Here is a 22,580-nt window from a genome sequence, read left to right as displayed (position 1 = left end):
TTCTGCTCGCAGGGTCAGTGAGCTTCAGGCCTTGGTGGCGGACCCGCCTTTCACAGTATTCCATCATGACAAGGTGGTCCTCCGCACTCATCCTAAATTCCTACCTAAAGTGGTTTCTGATTTTCATCTCAACCAATCCATTGTACTTCCAGTGTTTTTCCCTAAGCCTCATTCTCATCCTGGAGAATCAGCTCTTCACATTCTGGACTGTAAACGTGCTTTGGCTTTCTACCTGGATCGCCCCAAACCACACAGAACTGCTCCTCAACTATTCGTCTCCAAACTATTGATCCAAACAAGTTGGGAAGCCCTGTCACGAAGCGCACCATCTCCAACTGGTTGGCGGCTTGTATCTCTTTCTGCTATGCCCAGGCTGGATTACCCCTTCCCTGTAAGGTCACAGCCCATAGGGTCAGAGCGGTGGCAGCTTCTGTAGCCTTCCTCCGATCGACACCGATTGAGGAGATTTGTAAGGCTGCCACTTGGTCCTCGGTTCATACATTCACCTCTCATTATTGTCTGGATACTTTCTCCAGAAGGGATGGACAGTTTGGCCAAACAGTGTTACAAAATTTATTCTCCTAAGTTGCCAACTCTCCCACTATCCCATTGAGGTTAGCTTGGAGGTCATCCACTAGTGAGAATACCTGCCTGCTTGTCCTGGGATAAAGCAATGTTACTTACCGTAACAGTTGTTATCCAGGGACAGCAGGCAGCTATTCTCACGTCCCACCCACCTCCCCTGGGTTGGCTTCTCTGCTAGCTACCTGAACTGAGGAGACACGCCCGGACCATCGGGTGGGAAGGCACTGGCGCATGCGCGGTATGGGCATCTCAAAACTTCTAAGTTTCTTCAAGCAAGACATGCTTGTGAGACGTCCGTATCTGGGCTCTGTCGGATGATATCACCCACTAGTGAGAATAGCTGCCTGCTGTCCCTGGATAACAACTGTTACGGTAAGTAACATTGCTTTTGGCAGCGCTGCTCTTGCTGGCCAGCAGCTGCTTTAGAGGGCGAGGAGAGAGGGTCAGTCGGGAAGTGCTGCTGTCGGCTCCCCCCCCCCAGTGTCCGGCTTCCACCCCCTGGCCTCCTGCTCCCCCCCTGGCCTCCCCGCACTGTTTAGCTTCCAGGAACAGCCTGCAAACAAGATCGCAGTGCTAGCGATCTTTGTACTTCTTCGGAGCTGTTTCCTCTGTCGCGATCCCGCCCCTCCTCTGACGTCAGGGAGAGATGGTGTACCCTGGGGTGGTGGGAAAGGAGGGAGAGATGCTGGATGAAAGGGTAGTTGAGAAAAGGTGGATCTGTGGAGGGAGATGAAAAAAAGGAAAGATGCCAGACCTCCAGGGGAGGGAAGGGAAACGGAAGGGGAGGACAGAGATAGAAGACGGATGGTTTACAGGGAGAAAGAAGAAAGAAGGAGACCCTGGCAAGCAAGTTATCAGAAGACAACCAGAGCCTGAGACCAACAAAATTTTAATAATGACCAGACAAGAAAAGGTAGAAAAACTAATTCTATTTTCTGTTTTGTGATTACAATATGTCAGATTTGAAATGTGTATCCTGCTAGAGCTGGTGTTAGGATTTAACAGAGAGTTAGGATTTAACAGAGAGAGGAAAAGTCTTTTTTATTTATTTATTTTGTTTACACCACAGCGGCAGTGTGGTTAGGAGAAGGCAAAGGGGCTGAAGAGGGTGAAAATAAACCCACCAGGATGTTCGAAAAAAACCCACCCAATTGGGCAGGAAAATCGAATCGAATTGAAAAACCAATTCAAAAGACTGAATCGAATCGAATCAAAATTTTTTTTCCTGAATCGGGCAGCACACTAGTGTGCACATGCACAAACTCTTATGCATGCATTTACAGTCATACATAAATGCACTTGTGAGCACCATCTGGAAAAGAATGTGCATTCTTGAGGACATAGCTCTCATACCCCCTCCCCCCATTTTATGAAGCCATGTTAGGCTTTTTATCGCCAGACAGGGTGGTAAAAACTGCAATGCTCATAGGAATTCTATGAGCGTCAGAGTTTTACTGCCCGACCAGCGATAAAAAAGTCTAATGCGGCTTCATAAAAGGGGGGAATAATGAGCAAATGGCCAGGAACCCCCCAAACAAACAAAATGAATTTTCCTAGAAATGACATGGGAAACAAAACAAATCTTTTCTGGCTGTTTATCCCTACTTTCAGAATACTGTAAGTTATATTCAGCCCTGCTGCACTTAGGTACTCACAGTAACACCAGCTCTTTAGCTGCTATAAATGCAGGTGTGCCTATACTGAATCACACTAGTATCTTATAATAGGTTGTCAGGTGCCATTATAACACTATCATTCCAAGCAGGCAAATGGAACAAATGTTTAACCAACTTTATTTCAAACGCACTTTCTTATCAACTGTCAAAACTTAACTCTGACAAATCTCTCTGACTATACTTCTATTCCTAAAACACTCCCAGATAAACTCGATTAATCTCAACATGCTATTATAAGTTTGAAAGTTTTATGTATAGTCGCTGTCTGTATACAGTCTGTTCCTCTGTAAACCGCTCGGAACTATTTGTGGTATTGCGGTATATAAAAATAAAGCTATTATTAGTCTTCCACTGTCCCTTCAAACCAAATTGCTTTTACATATCAGTGCAACTCCATTTTCTTACTCTGGTAGTAGCAGCAGCTTCAACATGAAGTGTGATGAATTTTGGCAGTTTTGTACAGTTGAAAGACATTTAGAAAGTAAGGAAGAACTTGCCCAGGAAGTTGACTTCCAATTTTCTGCGTTGAGTTTTCCAAATTTACTAAAATTATTCATAAATGTGTATCTTGTTAATATTTTGGGGTTTTCTTCAGACCTGTTTGTTTTTAAGCTCTTGAATATGAGTCTTGCCAAATGAATTTCCTTCCAGAAATCTCTTAGGATATTCTGTGGAAAGAAGGGGTAGGGAAGGGATGGCTGCAGCATATGAAAAGCTGCTGTTCTGGTATAAATCCTTTAAACAATCTCTATTATCTTATTTTTTTTATCAACTAAATACTACTTATAGTCCAGTCTCACAAGACATCATATATAGTGCCAGAGATTACCCTCTGAGCAGCATAGCTCTGAAGGGTTACTTCCTCATTTTACCCGTGGGCACATCTGTTTCTATTATTCTTATATTTCTTCTTCTTCTTCACTTTTATATATTACTCTTTCATTTTATAAATATCTTGCTTATTCTTCACTTATATATTAATCTTTCACTTAACTTAGCTTTCAGCCATTGCTGGAAATCCCCTCAGCCAACGCGTTTCGCTCTCTTTTTCAAGGCTGTGGGGAGGCTATTTACTCTCATGTCACTCGTACAACCGTCTGCTCTCAAAATGAGGAAGTAACCCTTCAGAGCTATACTGCTCAGAGGGTAATCTGATATCCCTCTGGCACTATATATGATGTCTTGTGAGATTGGCCTATAAGTAGTATTGAGTTCTGGTATAAAAGCAGGTCTTGAATGTACAGTATGTCAAGTTTGGGCAACATTTCCTAGAAGCTGAAAGGACCATAATGGACTTCTAAAGGCAGCTATATGTTAATTCCTACTCTGCATTTTTGGAAGCACAAACAATGCTCTCAAGGTCATCAGTTTGCCTCACAAAAATCCGAGCACTTGCTTAGTATATCAGTCTTTGGGCACAAATGGAGTTTAAATGATAACAATGCAATATTCCAGCTCAAAATTGTACTCTTAAAAAACAACTATGCTATAGGTAGGACGTGACTAAAAATCTAGAATTTATTTTTAAAAAAGAATTTGCTTTGCTTTTTTTCTTTGTATTATTTGCTATGCAAGCAGTATGTTTTTTTGATAAATGTTCTATATAAATAAAATGGCTATTGTTGGTATGTCTTCTGGATATAGATAATTTTTGAATAGCCAACAGAATAATTAACTTGTGAAAACACAGTAGGTAGGTACAAATGGATAAACTGTGTAGATCACTATGCTTATCTATCATCTTCAATATTTCTCTGTACATTTCTCCCTCCATATAGGGCAGAGTGATGGGGGAGAGTTTGGCACAGTGGTTAAAACTACAGCCTCAGCACCCTGAGGTTGTGGGTTCAAACCCACGCTGCTCCTTGTGACCCTGGGCAAGTCACTTAATCCCTCCATTGTCCCAGGTACATTAGATAGATTGTGAGCCCATCGGGACAGACAGGAAAAAATGCTTGAGTATCTGAATAAATTCATGTAAACCATTTTGAGCTCCCTTGGGAGAACGGTATAGAATATTGAATAAATAAATAAAAAATTTTTTTTTAAAAATGAACAGACTCGCGAATACAGAAAAACCGCGAATAACTTTTTCATATGTTATTCGCTGTTTTGTATTAAAAACCATTGTGAATATGGTGAAACCGTGAATAACATGGTGGGAGACCTGGCCTGTTCCTGAAGGAGAGGCAAAACATGGTGAAGAAAGTGCTGGGAATCAGCGATTTTCTCTGTAAACACTTAGAATCAGCAATTTCTCTATGCAAGCTGATGCAATTTTGGGGGAGGAGCCAGCAAGCTAAAAACCACAAATAATCGAAACCATAATTGCTGAAACCGCGAATATGGAGGGAGAAGTGTATCATGTTTTGATAAAATTATTTATTGTTGTATATTTTGAATATACCAGGTGGACGTCAATCTATGGCCCAGAAATATCAAAGAAGAGACAAGTTAATTTAATCATGTATTTTTAATGAGAATAACTAATGAACAGACTGGATGGACCATTCAGGTCTTTATCTGCTGTCATTTAGTATCCACCTCCTTTACAAAGCCGTGCTAGCGTTTTTGGCGCTGGTCGCAGTGGGTAGAGCTCCGACGCTCATAGAATTCCTATGAACATCCGAGCTGTTACCGCTGTGGCCGGCACTAAAAACACTAGCATGGCTTTGTAAAGGAGGGAGTATTTTACTATACAACAGTAAATAACTTTATCAAAACATGACAAAGAAAAGAGTTTTATTGTTTCAAGAAAACTTTTATGAAGGCTGTTTCCTTATATAGTTGTAAGAATATGTTACACCCTCAGCAGGAAAGGAAAATAATAAAATACACACTAGTTGCTTTATATAATTGATAGTTTGAAGTATTTCCCTTATTTTGCGTAAATGTTACATGATGCCATGGCAACATGCTTAGTAAAATTTTACAGACAGTATTATTCAACATGGTAGATATCATATTCTGCCTTTTGTTCTGAAATGATTGTAAAACCCTAAAGTAACAAATTTGTTTGGAAATTTAATTAGTAAAAAATAAAATTCAGTACTGTACAATGTTAACCAACCTTTGATTAACATCAGAGGACACAGAGGGAACATATGCCACATAAGTAATAAATGATGTTAGTCTCTAATCTAATCAGGGAGGTGGAATTTCATATGATGTAAGTGAATAATCAGATTCATGCTGCATTTTTTCCCCACAGAGATAAGATTATAGGTTTTGATCAGCTCACTAATCCACTCTTTTTTTCAGGCTTCTCATACTGGCATACTAGTGCATTCACTTTGCAGCTCCTTGTTCTCTCTCCTCTGTTATATCCCCATATAACCTTTTTCCCAAACTTGATTTGTCAGGCAGCTGCTTTTATTTGTGCCCTTCTCTTCTACTGTTGGATCTCAACTATACCTTCTACTTTTATTTACCTAACATCTGTAATTAAACTCTGGAATTCGTTGCTGGAGAATATGGTGAAATCAGTTAGCATAGCGGGTTTTAAAAAAGGTTTGGAGAATTTCCTAAAAGAGACATCCAAAAGCCGTTATTGAGATGGCGTGAGGAAATCCACTGCTTATTCCAGGGATAAGCAGCATCAAATCTGTTTTACTACTTGGGATCTAGCTAGGTACAGTGGTGCCTCACACAACGAACTTAATTCGTTCCAGGAGCAAGTTTGTTATGCGAAAAGTTCGTTATGTGAAACGCGTTTTCCCATAACAATACATGTTTTAAAAAATAATTCGTTCTGCAGCATAAAATATGCTAAGATGACATAAAAAAAGATAAATTTGTCAAAATGGTGAAAATGGTGGTCTTGCTGAGGCCAAACTCTTTGACGAGGTCACACTGTTTTACCCCACATTCACTCCTTCTAATTATTTCCCGTTTCATTTCAACAGAAATCACCTTCCTGCTTTTTTTAGAAGCCATGATATATAAAAAATATTGAGTTTATCTTAAAAGGACGACTGTATACAGTGAGAGAGGGCAGTTAAGCGCAGTGACTAACGACTGCCTGCAGTGCCTGCGCGGAAGGATGCAATACATCGGCAGCTCGGGCGACTTCGTTGTGTGAAACGAAGTTCGTTGTGTGAAACGAAGTTCGTTGTGTGAATCAAGACATGAAGTTCGTTGTGTGCAGCGTTCGTTGTGCGAGGCGTTCGTTATGCGAGGCACCACTGTACTTAGGAACTTGTTGGCCACTGTTGAAAACAGGATACTGGGCTTGATGGACCTTTGGTCTGTCCCAGTACAGCAATTCTTATATTCTTATGTGAGCCTAGTATAAGACAATCAAGCCATTGTGACATCACTGATGAGTTTGACTCTTAGGCATTGGTAGAATGAGGCATTATGACATCACAATCTCAACTCTGGAATGTTGCTATTCTCTGAGTTTCTGCCAGGTACTTGGGATCTGGGTTGACCACTGTTGGAAACAGGATGCTGGGCTTGATAGACCTTCATTTTGCCCAGTATAGCAATTCTTATGTTCTTAATGACTGCATCAGGCTTCTCTTACCAGCTTCAAATCTGTCTACAAACTCACCTCTGAAGCCACTTCAAAAACTTGAACCTTAATTGCAATACAATACAGTGTCTTACATACCGCAGTTCTCTGCAAGGAATCTATGCGGTTTACAATAAGATTTAGATCAAGTTTTAGAAGTCACATTTTTAGAGTGATAGATGGTTGTTAGGAGGAGAGAAGGGAGATAAGGGAGTGGCTATAGAGCAGGGGTGTCAAAGTCCCTCCTGGAGGGCCACCATCCAGTCAGGTTTTCAGGATTTCCCCAATGAATATACATGAGATCTATTTGCATGCACTGCTTTCTTGTATGTTAATAGATCTCATGCATATTCATTGGGGAAATCCTGAAAACCCGACTGGATGGCGGCCCTCCAGGAGGGACTTTGACACCCCTGCTATAGAGAGAAGAGGTATGTCTTTAGTTTCTTCCTGAATTCAAGGTATGTGCAATGTTGTCTTAATTGTATTGTCAAATTGTTGCAAATGAGGAGACCTTGGTATTTAAAGAAAGCCTCAAACATCTTCTTCCTGTTCATGGCTTTTTGACTTTAATCCTTTCAGAATAATCCCAAAAATCTTTTTTTTTTTTTGGTCTTATTTGAGATACCATCATTTTTTCTAAAGCAGTTTACAAACTAAAAAAGAAAAATAGAGACCTCTCAATACAAAGAAACAAAAGACAACTTCAAAGACAGTCATAAGCACAAAGAGGGGATAAAAGTTATATTTTGCTGATTTTGTCATGACTTGAGGAAAGGAAATACCAAAATATGTTTTGAGGTAAGTATTTTGCAGGATAGACAACAAAGTGAAATTATGCAATTTAGACACTTTGAAATTATATATACTGTACATTCAGCAGAGCTAGCCACATAGCAAACACTGAATATACATGTACATGAGGGGGCCGCTGAAAAGTTCTCAGCCCAACCATAAAGAGAATGATGTGGAGCCATGAAACTTATATTCCACACTTTTCTTGACACTTTTCATTTCAATGATAGCAAATGAAACGAAAAGTGTGCAATAACTTATAAGTTCTATGGCTCCACATTGTAAGTTTCAAGGCTCCACAGCCTTCTGTTCTTGGCTTAGCTGAGAACTTTTCAGTGGTCCCTCATAAGTGGAATGTTCAAAGTAGACACTTCATTTATATCTGCTCTCTGTACACAGCTAGATGTATAAATTCATCTGGTGTGAGATAACATTAGCTGAACATTAGGTGACCTACCTGTTGGGAATATTGATTGGATGGTGGGGTGGGTAAAAGGGAGGGAGGTAAGATGTGTGATTAGGTGTTGTTAAGAGTATGTAGAATAAAGTATGTTGAGTGTAGAAGAGAATGTTAGAAAGGGTTAAGAGACAGAGTTTGTAAGAGAAAGGGATTGGGAAGATCTCAGAGGAGATGAGGGGTGGAGCAGTGGTGGGATTGGTTAGATGTTTGTGGAGGGAGTTCTGTAAGGAAAGGGGAAGAATAGAGTAGTCTCTTACAAAAAAGAAGAAGAAATTATCCCTCCCTTTTGTGTGTGTTGATGGTATGTTTTGTGTCGGTGTTGGGGGCGGGGTTATTGGTTTTATATGGATTTGGGTGGGTCTGGTCGAGCTTTTGGGGTTAGGGGAGGTGGTCACAGCTTTGGAAGGGACAGAAAATAGGGTATTTGGCCCAGTTTGAGTAGATGACACTACTGCACGGGGAAGCATGGTCTCTCGTCACCGTAGGTCATGTTTGGGGGATGTTATAGAGTTTAAAAGACTTAATGGGAGCTAGATTCGACACTGAATAGCTTTCTAGGGGTGTGTGAAATATGCATAGGGGGTTTGTTGGTTTTGGACATGGATTGTATTGTAAATGGGGATAATATTATGATAGATAATAAAGCTGCAGCCAAATATTTATTCCAATAAAACATTTGAGTTGTGTATTTATTGGTTGATGTTGTGAAGCTGTCACTTGCAGGTGACGGAGTGCAAATGCTAATGTTATGCAAGTTTCTTCTGCTTTTTTCTCTATAATTCTGCACTTATAGCAGTGTGTACATCCAGAATTACATGCTCAATTGTTCTGAAATTTTTTTTAAAGAAACGTATGCATTCTGCACAAGCAGCAAACACATAACCACTTTTCAATATTGACTGAACAAATTAGGGCTCTTTTTACTAAGGTGCGCTAGCGTTTTTAGTGCGTGTTAACCCTGTGCTACGCACCAGAAACTAATGCCAGCTCAATGGAGGCATTAGCGTCTAGCATGCGCGGATTGCAGCGAGTTCTAAAACCGCTAGCACAGTTTAGTAAAAAGAGTCCTTAGTCTAATAAGAAAACATCACCTTAAAGTATTATCCCCCTCCTTTACTAATGCGTAGTGTGGGTTTAAGCACTGACAGCAGCAGTAACTGCTCTGATGCTCATAGAATTTCAATGAGCGTTGGAGCAGTTACCGTCGCTGCCGGTGCTAAAACCCGTGCTATGCGTTAGCAAAGGAGGGAGTATATTTTTATTTAATCTTTATTTCTTTTCATTATACTGTACATGTACTTTGTTTCCCAGGAAATTAAAAAAAGGAATAATTATCTTGTTATGAGAAGAAAAATAAAAACTATTATATTGAAGCCTATTCCCCCCCCCCCCCCATCTGTTGGAATAGTCTTTTGGAGCTGTTTGTAGGGACAGATGAGTCAGATTGCATTAATCTCGTCACTTTCATCGAGATGTTTGGTGTGAGGGGCGCCAGAACCAGTTGTTGGAAGCCAATTATTTTCAAATAACAATGAAACTCCTTCTGTTTTATTTCCACATGGGATTTCTGATTAGTAGAATAACCCTGGCGATTGTGCCAGAACTCTAGCACACTGCAAACCTGTTTGCGATGTTCGTGTCAAAATTATTTTATTCGCTGACTTCAATGACAATTCCCCGATGGTCAGAGCAGCCCTATAAAGTTATTGGCGTGATCTTTATTTTCATTCTTACTTTTTAAAAACGTGACAACTTGAGTACTCCCTTTAGAGATGGAAAGAGGATGAATAATTAAGATGTAACCTTTAAACATAATAGTAGCTTCTTAAATCATCCCTTCTAAACAGATGGACTGATATTGTCATTGTCAGAAATAAAACTATTCTGATAAAAGGAACTGAAAATCAATGTGATATGAATTCTGCAAAAAAGTAATTAAGAGCTAGAAAAGTATCATAAAATAATCCCATGTATATGCTATAAAAAAAAAAAAAGCAAGCAACAGATAAGTTCAGCCCTCTTCTATTTTCTCTGCCTCAAAACTAATTCAGAATGACACCTGATGAATTCCAGATTTTGACCTAGAGTAAAGCACTCATGCCTGAACCACTCCAAGCAGATAATAATGCTTTCACAGAATCATTGTGCTTGTTTCTATAAAATGGTTTCTTAAAAAATATTTATGTAGTCAAAAAAAACTAACTAATCGATAGGTGGGTAAGGCATTGTCGCTGATGGAAGCTTAATAGCAAGGTCCTGAACAGTTGCACCTTTAAACCTTATCCATCTCTACCAAACTGCTTTGTTGGCTTAGAAGTCTGACACTGCACTCTTTCTACCTTATGACAGCAACTCATTGTGCGAAACAATTTCTTTGTTTTTTTCTTTTTTATTGATTTGAGACTTAAAAAATACTGGGTGTCAGAAATAAAAGGCGCTAATCTTGTGTTTCTTTTGGTAGTTTTTTTTGGGCTCTGGGCACTCAAATTCAAGAACTGGAAACATTTTTCAGAAAGAAAGCACTGGTATATTTAGGACAGCTGCATAGTCATTTTTCTGTGGGTATAAAATAGAAAAATCCTTCAGTATATCTGGTCCTAAATGCCATAGGGAGTGGGTGTTGTGGTCTGTATCTTGGAGGCACTGTTCCCTATTCTGGATGTGCCATGAGAGATTTCAGAATTTTACTTTATTTTTAAAAATTCCCTTCATAGGAGAAATATCACTAGAATAGATGACAGGAATGTCGCATACACTAGAGCAGGGGTGCCCAACGCGTCGATCACGATCGACAGGTCGTTCGTTCAGGCGACCCCAGTCGATCGCACAGCAGGTTCCCTTCTTCCCTTCTCTTTTTTTCCCCTCCTGACTGGCCCGCCTCTTAAAGAACGCTGGCCAATCAGAGTGCTGGAAGGGTGGGGTGAAGGTCGGTGGGGGACGGAGCTCAGCGCATCACAAGAAATAGAAGCGCCTGTAATGATTGAGGTAAGAGCGAGGCCTAATGCTACCCGATATACAATTTTAAAAATCCCAAAATCGGCCTCCCAATCAGTGGCGTACCTAGGTGGGGAGGTCCTCCCCCGCCCCGGGTGCACGGTTTGGAGGGATGCACAGCCGTCCGGGTCCTCCTGCCCTTCCTTTCCACCGGTCTGCCCACGGGGCTTGCACCCGCCGCCTAAATGGTGCTGTTGGTTATCACGAGACTCGCGGGAGTTGATGGCACCATTCGAGCATTGGCGCGGGACCAGGCAGGTGCAAGCCCCGAGCGCGGACCGGGGGAAAAGAAAGGCAGGATGACCCGGACCTGGCTGGCTGTGCACCCCTCCAAGCCGTGCACCCGGGCGGATCGTCCCTCTTCTAAATCCATTGTACTTGTCTTTTATTCAGTTCCACTAATGAGCATTGTGACAGGCAGTTCTTATGGGGCAGTTCTTGGAAGTATTTCTTTGTTTTTCTGTGCCTAAGTATTCTATTAATTTAACTTCCTTATTCCTGTGGGGATCTCCAAAGGGGACGAATGGGAGACGGCCGGTGGCAGGTGGTACTTTAGCAATTCTTACAGGTTGCCATAGGCCTCAGGAGCTGTCTTCCCTCTGCCGTGGTCCTGCCCCTCCTCTAAGTCAGAGACAGGCTTGGGGCAGAGAGAAGACATCTCCTGAGGCCTATGGCAACCTGCAAGGATCGCTAAAGTACCAGCGATCCTCTCTGCAGACTGCTCCCTGCTGGAATTAGGTAAATGGATGTGGGGAGGGTAGGCCTTCGGGGGGGGGGAGTGCAGTCCTTCAAGGGGTAGTGCAGGCCTACAGAGGGGGAGTCAACCTTTGAGGGGGAATGTGCAGACCTTCAGGGGGGGTCAGGCCTTCGGGGGAGGAGGGCTGTATAATAAAAAAATATTTGAACATAAATACAAAGTACACTCGGTGTGTATATATATATATATATATATATATATATATATATATATATATAAATATATATTTTTCCCTAGCAACAGCAGCAGATGAATCCAGAGACCAATGGGATAGCTCACATCTACCAGCAGGCGGAGATAGAGAAACTGATTAACAGGTGGTCCTATTGGCTGGCACTCCTCCTGTCTCATCAGTAATCTCTATCTCCCAGCAGGAAAAGGTCGCTATTCAACTAGCTCCTGAATTCTGGCTGTGGCTGGAACTTTATTTTCTCCTGTTGAGGTTTCTCTTCAGCGAGACTGCCATTCTGTTTCTCCTGTTGAGATTTCTCTTCAGTGAGACTGCCATTCTGTTTCTCCTGTTGAGGTTTCTCTTCAGTGAGACTGCCATTCTGTTTCTCCTGTTGAGATTTTCTCTTCAGTGAGACAGGGGTGTCCGGCTGAACGGTGCCAGCTTTAGAGGTTACACTTGGGCCCCCCCTTGTCCCTGCCTCTCTCTCCCTCCATTGCTAGAGGGTCTGACTGGGTCTCAATTTTTTTCTTCTTTCCCTTCTCTGTAAAAAAAAAAAAAAAAAATAGACCACAGTTGCTACATTATGCCATGCTTTTGCTGCAAATTGGCTTCAACCGGCCCTAACAACAAGCTGTGAGTATGTCTGGCTTTTACAGTTGTTTGAACTTCAGGTTCTGTTTGGGGGTTCGGTCATCGTACATTTAAGGCATGGATATTTTATTGTGGCTAAGTTTTATGACTAGAAATCCTTGGAGGGAGCCGGGACTTCCCGCCCTTTACATGCACGCGCTTGGTTTCCTTGTTGGTTACAACGCGGCAGTAGTGGTGCGATTTCTTGCTCGCACTTGTTCTCATTGTTGGGTTTCAGTGCAGCAGTAGTCCTGTTTATTCTGAGGCTCTCTTTCATCGGTGTTTGTCACGGCCAAATGCAGCTGATTGTGCAGGTGCCAGTTTATAGCAGCATGAGATGGGACATGTTTTTTCCGGCGCTGTGGGCCGTTCTTCTGGTTATTCCCTGAGTCTGATTTTATTTCTATGCAAGCCGCAGCAGGGTAAATTTTGCGGGGCTTGAATCCGTTGATGCAGCGGCCACGTGTCAGAATCAGGCGTGTGCTTGGGTCTCCGGCGATGGCAGGAGAGCTGTGGCGTTCTGGTAATTTATTTCCAGCTGACTTTGCTCAGGGTATGCCGAGGCTTCTCTCCTTTCCGGTTCAGACAAGTTGTATGTGTTTCACCAGCTTTGGGACAAGCTTGGGCAGCTTTATATGTCTATGTCTGTGTTCCTGCTGTACTCCCTTGAAGGAAGCTGCTTGTTTAATCGGACTCTGGGGTTAGCACTCAAGGGGTTTACCAGAGAGACTCTGACCTGTGCTAGGTCACCCAGTCTCGGTTTGTCTCCGGACTGGGGCGACATACGGCAACTCACGGCACGGTGAGATCAGCAGTAAGATAGTGCCCTGTATTTCACACAGGTATCTCATTGTCTCTCTTGGGGGTCCCTGCAGATTGAGTCTTTTTCTGTTGGTAACTGTCCTTATTTGGGCCTCTGTGCTGAGCTGCATGTGTCTAGTAGTGGCACAGGATATATATGCCTAAAGGTAGTACAAACAGTTTCCAAGTTTGGGCTGTCTCTGTGGGCATAATGACACTGCGCATCTTCCTGTGGCCAGGACTCTCTTTCTCTATTTCCGAGGGGGACTGGACTTGAGATTTCCATGCTTATCACGCTGGTTTCTCCTGTCACCATTTTCTCATGGCACATGCTAGACGGGCCCCCTCGAACAGACAGGAAGAGCTGTACAGCTCCTTTTAACCAGGAGCCAGTCACCTATTCTGTCAAATCCACGGAGGATCACGCGCTATGTGGCTGTTAGCCTCATTCCTGAAGCTCTCATTAGCGATGTGAGCTTTGTCTGCTACCTGTAAGGATGCTGTTGTTTTCCACAGGGCGGTATATGCAAAACCTTGATTGAGTCTAGTACATATTCACTTTAAAGGACATACGTATTTCGCTCATGTTGCATGGGGTTAGTACTGTTTTCATGGTTCCAGTATATTCCTCTTTACATTGTGAAACTTGATTTTTCCTAGGAGACTCTTCTTGCAGATCCTACAGTCTCATCCTGCCATTCCCTGACCTTCTGCACTTCATTCTGAGGGGATCTTGACTTCTTCCAATGACTCTTCAGGCTTTCTCATGAGGGAGAAGATGCTATAATGTCAGGTCAGGGGGCTGTGAAGATTTTTCAGGATGCTTGCATCTTTGCATCCTCCTCAGGTTTCCAGTTCGTTCTTGGAATCTCTATGTTTTGTATTTTCCTTTTCAGTGTTACTGGTCCTCAGGACAGTTCTTGTAGTCCTTCAGGAACTAAGGGACGTTGTTCCACTTACTGCAAGGTGCCCGAGACGGGGCCATTGGACAGGCTGGATCCCATTCTGCTGAATTAGTTTCTCGGGGTTACACATTTCTGCAGACAACCTGGGAGTATATTTACATTTTCTCTATGGACTCCGAATCGGCACTTGGTTTGCCTGCCTCTCTTGGAGCGGTGCTTTCGGTTTTGGCACATGCCATTTCGCCTACCCAAGGCTTCACGAACGTTTTAGGTGATGTGGGCGGTGGTACCGTTTTGGCGCTACCAGGCGATTCATCTAATTTCTTCTTGACTGCCTGCTTGATTCGGACGACTTCCAGTCGGGCCATTTGACTGACACGAAAAGGGTGATATCTTTTCCTCAGTTCTTTACACGTGCATCTTTGAATTTGTACAGCGCTCTTTTCTCCTGTACTATTTATAGGTATATCTGGGTGATGTTTTTATTCATATAGGAGAGACATGTGTTTTTTTCCGGAGACTTGGGCGTGGGGTCTCGGTCTCAGATTGGTATTCTTCTTCGCTTACCATGACCAAGAGTATGGGATTCTGTACAGTTTCTGGGATCCATATTGCTGACTCCACTGGGGACTTCGGCTTGCTTTCCCCTTCTTACGCTACAGCAGTCACTTTTGTTCCGGTGGTTCCTGGTATCTCAGGGCACCAATTATTTGGTATGCTCCTCCTGCATCACTCTGTATGATTTGGTGGCTCAGCGCGATTTCTCTTTTCAAGGCATGCCTCGGTCTTTGCTGGACTATCTCATGACCACCGACCATCCCGGGCTGTCGGGTTGGGGGGCTCTGTGGCTTCCATCCTCAGCTCCTGGAGTCTGGTCTTCAGAGGCGACTCAGTACTTGTTCATTCTTCTGCTCTTGAGCAGGGTCAGGCTACCTTTCTGGAGCTTCAGATCATTCTTCCGGATTGCTGCTAAGGGTCCTTTTGGTCAGTATTAGGATGGGGGTATTTCTCTACTGCTTGGGCAGTAGGTGTTGTACTCATTGGCAGGTGAAGTTGTTCTGCTTCAATGGGTGGACTCTCATCTTCGTCTTCTGTTGGCAGATCCTTTTATGGATCAGGATAAGAGTTTGGATAGACTTTCTCTCCGCGGAATCTGAGCATGGCCCATTTCTTGTATGTGACAGTGTACAGCGCTGTGTACGCTCTGGAAAGTGTGCATGTTAGCAATAGTGTAATCTTCTGCATCCTGGATATTGAGATTTGTGGCTCAGCGTTCTAGCTCTTTTTATGGACGTGAGATTTGCTTGACCTAGACCTCATGGCCTCGTCTCTCAATTCTAAGCTTCCTAGCTTCTTCGGTGGGCCCAGGGAGTGGGAATTAGAGGGGGTAGCTGCATGGCTCCTTTCTCGCTTCTGCCTTCTCTTTTTCAGTGTTTTCCGCTGGCTGATGATGGCTTGGATTTGCCACCTCGAGCTCGCTTTCCGGGCACAGTATTTGTAGAATCTCTGGATTGGCGGCGCCATCCTTACTTTGCGGATTTGATGAGTCTTTCGACAGCCGGACTTAGAAGTTTCCTGGTATCTCCGGCTTTGCTCGCCTAGGGTCCGTTCAACATGGATATTTGTACTACTTTAGTATTACGACCTAGTTTTTTTGAAAAATCTTGGCTGATGTGTAAGGGTTATGCGAAGCAGGTTGTTTCTTCTCTTATCCAGGTGCTACGGACGTCTTCTCCTGTGGCTTCTGCTTCCTTTTGGAGGTTTTTCCTTTTTTGGGTGCTTCTTAACGTTTGAACCACTCCAGAGTTCCTTTTTGGCACAGGTGTATTGCCGAGGGCTTAGCGTTCAATTCCCTTCAGCTTCTAGTGCCATTCTTGGCTTGTTACAAGGGCTAGGTATATTGCTTTTCGCTTACTTCTCAGCTTCATGTAGTTCAGGTCCTAAACAGAGTGCGGTATATTCATGCGCCTCTTAGAAAGCACGGTTTGGAATACAATCTTCACGTACTTCTTCTCAGTTTACCGAAGGCTTCATTTCATCCTTGTCTTTGGGACTCTAAAGAGCTGTACCGTTGAACATGGGGTTTCTTGTGGCCATGCTTCAGCTCTGCAGTTTTCTATGTTGCAGGCCTTGTTCAACGGGGATTCCTATTTCTGATTTCCGAAATATGGGGTATCAGTTCGGATGGTACCATTATTTCTTTCTAGGGGGGTGTCATCCTTTCTTTTATGTCATGCTCGCTTTTCCTTCCTTCTTCCTGGGAGGAGAAATTGGGAGCAGTGCTTTTATTCACTGCATTTTTTGATATGTACGTAGCGTTCTCTGTGAGCTTGGTTTCTAATGACTTTTAGTTGTTTATATCTCCTTTTTGTATTCTTCAAGGGACGCCTCAAACGTTTGGCAGCGTCCGAAGCCTCCATCGCTCAATGGGTCCAGGAGGACATTCTTTATGCTTGCTTGCTGGCAGGGAAGCGGTTGGCGAAAGAATTTCATGACCATTCCGCTGGAGCGATGGCTACTTCTTGGGCTCGGCCCAGAGGTTTTTTCCTTGGAGGAGATTTGTCTTGTGGCTAATTGGTCTTCCGAGAGTGCTTTCTCTCCGCATTTCTGTTTGGATGTGGGGGCGCATGCGGTAGGGGCGTTTTGTGCTTCGGTTGTTGCGGAGGCGGTGTTTGCTTCCCACCCAGATTGAGGATTGCTTTGCTACATCCCATTGGTCTCTGGATTCATGTGCTGCTGTTGCTAATGGAAAAATTATGTTCTTACCTGTTAATTTTCTTTCCCTTAGACGCAGCAGATGAATCCAGAGCCCCACCCTTTCTGGATATTGTCTCTCGGTTTTTTTCTTTTGCAACTTTCGCAGTTTGTTATTATGGCAGGTTGTTTTCTGTATTATTGCATTTTGAGATGTGTTATGGGAAAGAAGCTTTTTACATGCTATGCCTATTGCTGGTTACGTGTGCTTGGGCAAGGAGCTATACTGATGAGACAGGAGGAGTGCCAGCCAATAGGACCACCTGTTAATCAGTTTCTCTATCTCCGCCTGCTGGTAAATGTGAGCTATCCCATTGGTCTCTGGATTCATCTGCTGCGTCTAAGGGAAAGAAAATTAACAGGTAAGAACATAATTTTTCCTTATATATATATATAAATAAATATATATATGTTTAGCATTTTTATTGTTGGTAGATCATTTTGACTTGGTCATTTTAAAAGTAGCTCGCAAGCCCAAAAAGTGTGGGCACCCCTGCACTAGAGTCTGTCAATGTTATGAGCATATGTGTGAGTAAGGATACAACCGCCCAGACAAGTATCATTCTTTGACGTGATTGGTTTTTGAAAACTAATGGCAGATAATTTTATTTTTATTTATTTATTTTTTTTCCAGTAGTTATCCTAACTTGAGCAACAAAGCAATCAAGGCTATGTTATCTTTGTGAACTTAGATTTTTAGCTCTGAGAGAAATTAAATTAAAAAAAAGGAGAATGACTGCAGATGGTAGATGATGAAATGCGTGTTTGTTTGTCGATTACCGAGCTGCATTTTGAGTTAATTTATATTCAAAAGCAAGCACATCCACCGCATTGATTAGCAATTCTATTCTATCTACTTTAGTTTTACTGTTATTGCAATTACCCATACATGGCTTAAAGAACTTTTAATAAATAACTCTCAAATTTAATTTTTTGTTGGTTTTGCAATTTTATAATTTCAATTATAATGTGCCGTGCAAAACATTTGCTCCATTTAGTGTGCCAGAGCTAAAAAGGTTCGAGTGACACTGCTCTAAGTTTTCCAACTACTTTTCTGCCAATGGAGGGAAATGTTTCAATATTGTGTTTTCAATTGTAAGTCCTCCCCCACCCCGTGGCAGTGATATGGCAGGAGGGATGCCCACTCCCTCTTGCCACCAAAGGCTCACTCCCGCACCAGGTGCCCCCCAAACATCCTTTACCCTCCCCCTTCCCCCCTGAAAAAAAAGGCAGGAGGGATGCCCACTCCCTCCTGCCACTGGAGGTCCCCAACTGTTCCCTGCCACCCCACACTCCCCGTACCTTTTCAGAGGATGGAAGTTCAGTCTGTCTTGCTCTTAGGCTTGCTGCTCCAGAATTGGGAGGGGGAGCTTTCCCTCCCTGGTGCATCATATGATGCACAGGGAGGGGCCTAAGGCCTTGATCGATTCATAAGCCTAAGGGTCTTAGGTGTCTGAGCCAATCAGGGCCTTAGGCTCCTCCCTCTGTATCCCGGGATACAAGGGGGAGCAGTATAAGTTTCTTCTAGTGCTATATGAAGATTGCAAGCCAGATTTCGAGTTCTTCTTAGAACTTTGAAGAGATAAATGAAATAATGATGGCCTCTTGCAATATTATTTTGGAATTTATTTATATGGAGAAATATTAAGTGATAATTGTGCATACTGAGATGATAATTGATTGTCATAACCTTGTTTCTTCTAGTTCCATATTTTAGCTAAGAACCTAACTCTTCCCTCTTCTCGCTTCCCCCAGACTTTGTTGCGAGGGCTAAATGAGTCAAATAAATATGGGTTTTTTATAGTTTCCAAAGTGTCCAAAGGTATAAATATGATATAAGAAGAAAATATGGCATAGAGACCCTATAATCTTATTATACTATGAACTTGCAGTGGCCTCTAGTGGTGCTACAAAAGTAGTGAAGATTAACTTTTACCTTGCAGTTTCCAGAAAGGAGGCATTCCCTTTAATAAGGGGAGGGGACTCATTTTGGAGGGACTTGCCTGGGGTATAAAACCCTTAGCAGAATTCTAATTCTTGTCTTTGGCTCCTGCCTTCTTCGCCATTGACCTGCATGTGAGAAGAAAACCCATCCAGCTCAAAGGGTCCTAGCCATCTAAGCCCAAGCAAATGTGGAAGCCAAAGATACTTGGTTGCCTTAAGCCAAGACAGTCTGTAAGGAGAAACCTAGAGCCTTTAACAGTGACAGTAGTCACTTAAGCTTTGACAATGGGAATGGGGAGCCCATTGTTTCTATTCATGGGATAAAGAAGAAAAAGAGAAATTGAGCGAAATTGAGCATAATTGTATATGTCCAGCAGGATGCCCTGGACCACCTATCAAATTCAAGAATCCTGGAACAGTTCTAGAGGCTGAGGATATAAGAACTACTTATAATATATCCAACTAAATCTTGGGGATTATTATACATCTTTCCAGAACCAATGCTAGCGATTGAGTTATTTTCATTGCTGAGATATTTTAATGTACTCTTCCTCAGAAATCTGTAATTTTATCTTCATTGCTTTAGACTGTCATACGGCTGTTATTGACTGTTCTTGCTCGTTATTAATATGTACAACTCTGTCAAGTGTTCAATTTTTCTTGTATGATTTCATAAACAATAAATATATTGAACTTAAAAAAAAAAAAGTTAATGAAAAAAAGTAATGCTGCCAAGGACTGATTATACAGTCTGTCAGTGGTAGGTGCATATACCAGAACTCCAAGGACTGCAAAATGATTTCCACAATCATCAACGTCTGAGATACCAGTGTAGGATATTTCATTAATGTCTGAGGCCTTGCACTTTTTGCTATTAGCAAAATGGTCCTGAATAGCTGTAATTTTTATTCAGTCCTCTGTGACAGCATTGATACTTTTACCTGAGATCTAATTTGTGCTGGAGGTTACCTGCAGGTTTGTGTATCTATAGAGCAGGGCCAATAATTTTAAAGAATTCTCATAAAGGCAAAACCAGGAGGAAAAATATAGGCTCCATAAGCTACAATAGATTCTTTAAAAAGTAGGGGATGGATCTAATCTAATCTAATCTAATCTAATCTTCAATTTATATACCGGGTCATCTCCCAACGGAATTCGACTCGGTTCACATGTAATTAAGACTAGAGCACATAAGAGAGCATAAAAGAAAAAAAGTTGGATTATCGTCAATTCCCTAGCAACAGCAGCAGATGAATCCAGAGACCAATGGGGATAGCCCACATCTACCAGCAGGCGGAGATAGAGAAACTGATTAACAGGTGGTCCTATTGGCTGGCACTCCTCCTGTTTATCCAGTATTCTCTATCTCCCAGCAGGAAAAAGTCGCTATTCAACTAGCTCCTGAATTCTGGCTGTGGCTGGAACTTTATTTTCTCCTGTTGAGGTTTTCTCTTCAGTGAGACAGGGGTGTCTGGCTGAACGGTGCCGGCTTTAGGGGTTACACCTGGGCCCCCCCAGGTCCCTGCCTCATCCTCCCTCCAGTGATAGAGGGTCTGACTGAGTCTCAATATTTTTCTTCTTTCCCTTCTCTAAAAAAAAAAAAAAAAAGAGATCACAGTTCCTCCATTCTGCCTGGTTACTGCTGATCAACCAGATTTAACTGGCTTCAACTGGCCCTAACAACAAGCTTGTGAGTATGTCTGTTTGAACTTCAGATTCTGTTTGGGAGTCTTAGTAATGTGGGTTCGGTCAATGTACGTTTAAGGCATGGATATTTTATTGAGGCTAAATTTTATGACTAGAAATCCGTGGAGGGAGCCAGGACTTCCCGCCCTTTGCATGCACGCGCTTGATTTCCTTGTTGGTTAGAGCGCGGCAGTAGCGGTGCAATTTCATGCTCACACTTGTTCTCATTGTTGGGTTTCAGTGCAGCAATAGTAGTCCTGTTTATTCTGAGGCTCTCTTTCATCGGTGTTTGTCACGGCCATGTGCAGCTGATTGTGCAGGTGCCGGTTTATAGCAGCATGAGATGAGACATGTTTTTTCTGGCGCTTTGGGCCATTCTTCTGGTTATTCCCCGAGTCTGATTTTTATTTCTATGCAAGCCGCGGCAGGGTAAATTTTGCGGGGCTTGAATCCGACTAAGTTTCTAGGAGCGTTGATGCAGCGGCCACGTGTCAGTGAGAATCAGGCGTGCGCTTGGGGTCTCCGGCGATGGCGGGAGAGCTGCAGCGTTCCGGTAGTTTATTTCCAGCTGACTTTGGTCAGGGTATGCCGGGGCTTCTCTCCTTTCCGGTTCAGACACGTTGTATGTGTTTCACCAGCTTTGGGACAAGCTTGGGCAGCTTTATATGTCTATGTCTGTGTTCCTGCTGTACTCCCTTGAAAGAAGCTGCTTGTTTAATCGGACTCTGGGGTTAGCAGAGAGACTCTGACCTGTGCTAGGTCACCCAGTCTCGGTTTGTCTCCGGACTGGGGCGACATACGGCAACTCACGGCACGGTGATATCAGCAGTAAGATAATGCCCTGTATTTCACACAGGTATCTCATTGTCTCTCTTGGGGTCCCTGCAGATTGAGCCTTTGTCTGTTGGTAACTGTCCTTATTTGGGCCTCTGTGCTGAGCTGCATGTGTCTAGTAGTGGCACAGGATATATATGCCTAAAGGTAGTACAAACAGTTTCCAAGTTCGGGCTATCTCTATGGGCATAATGACACTGCGCATCTTCCTGCGGCCAGGACTCTCTTTCTCTATTTCTGAGGGGGCCTGAACTTCAGATTTCCATGCTTATCACGCTGGTTTCTCCTGTCACCATTTTCTCATGGCACATGCTAGACGGGCCTCCCGACCAGACAGGAAGGGCTGAACAGCTCCTTTTAACCAGGAGCCAGTTACCTATTCTATCAAACCCGCGGAGGATCATGCGCTATGTGGCTGTTAGCCTCATCCCTGAAGCTCTCATTCGCGATGTGAGCTTTGTCTGATACCTGTAAGGATGCTGTTGTTTTCCACAGGGCGGTAGATGCAACATCTTGATTGAGTCTAGTACGTATTCACTTTAAAGGACATACGTATTTCGCTCATGTTGCATGGGGTTAGTACTGTTTTCATGGTTCCAGTATATTCCTCTTTACATTGTGAAACTTGATTTTTCCTAGGAGAATCTCTTGCAGATCCTGCAGTCTCATCCTGCCATTCCCTGCCCTTCTGCACTTCATTCTGAGGGGATCTTGACTTCTTCCAATGACTCTTCAGGCTTTCTCATGAGGGAGAAGATGCTATAATGTCAGGTCAGGGGGCTGTGAAGATTTTTCAGGATGCTTGCATCTTTGCATCCTCCTCAAGTTTCCAGTTCGTTCTTGGAGTCTCTATGTTTTGTGTTTCCCTTTTCAGTGTTACTGGTCCTCAAGACAGTTCTTGTAGTTCTTCGGGAACTAAGGGACGTTGTTCCACTTACTGCATGGTGCCCGAGATGGGGCATTGGGCAGGCTGGATCCCATTCTGCTGAATTAGTTTCTCGGGGTTACACATTTCTGCAGACAACCTGGGAGTATATTTACATTTTCTCTATGGACTCCGAATCGGCACTT

This window comes from Geotrypetes seraphini, chromosome 14 (assembly GCF_902459505.1).
Source record: "Geotrypetes seraphini chromosome 14, aGeoSer1.1, whole genome shotgun sequence".
In the NCBI taxonomy this organism is placed as follows: domain Eukaryota; kingdom Metazoa; phylum Chordata; class Amphibia; order Gymnophiona; family Dermophiidae; genus Geotrypetes; species Geotrypetes seraphini.
This window is presented reverse-complemented; position numbering follows the sequence as displayed.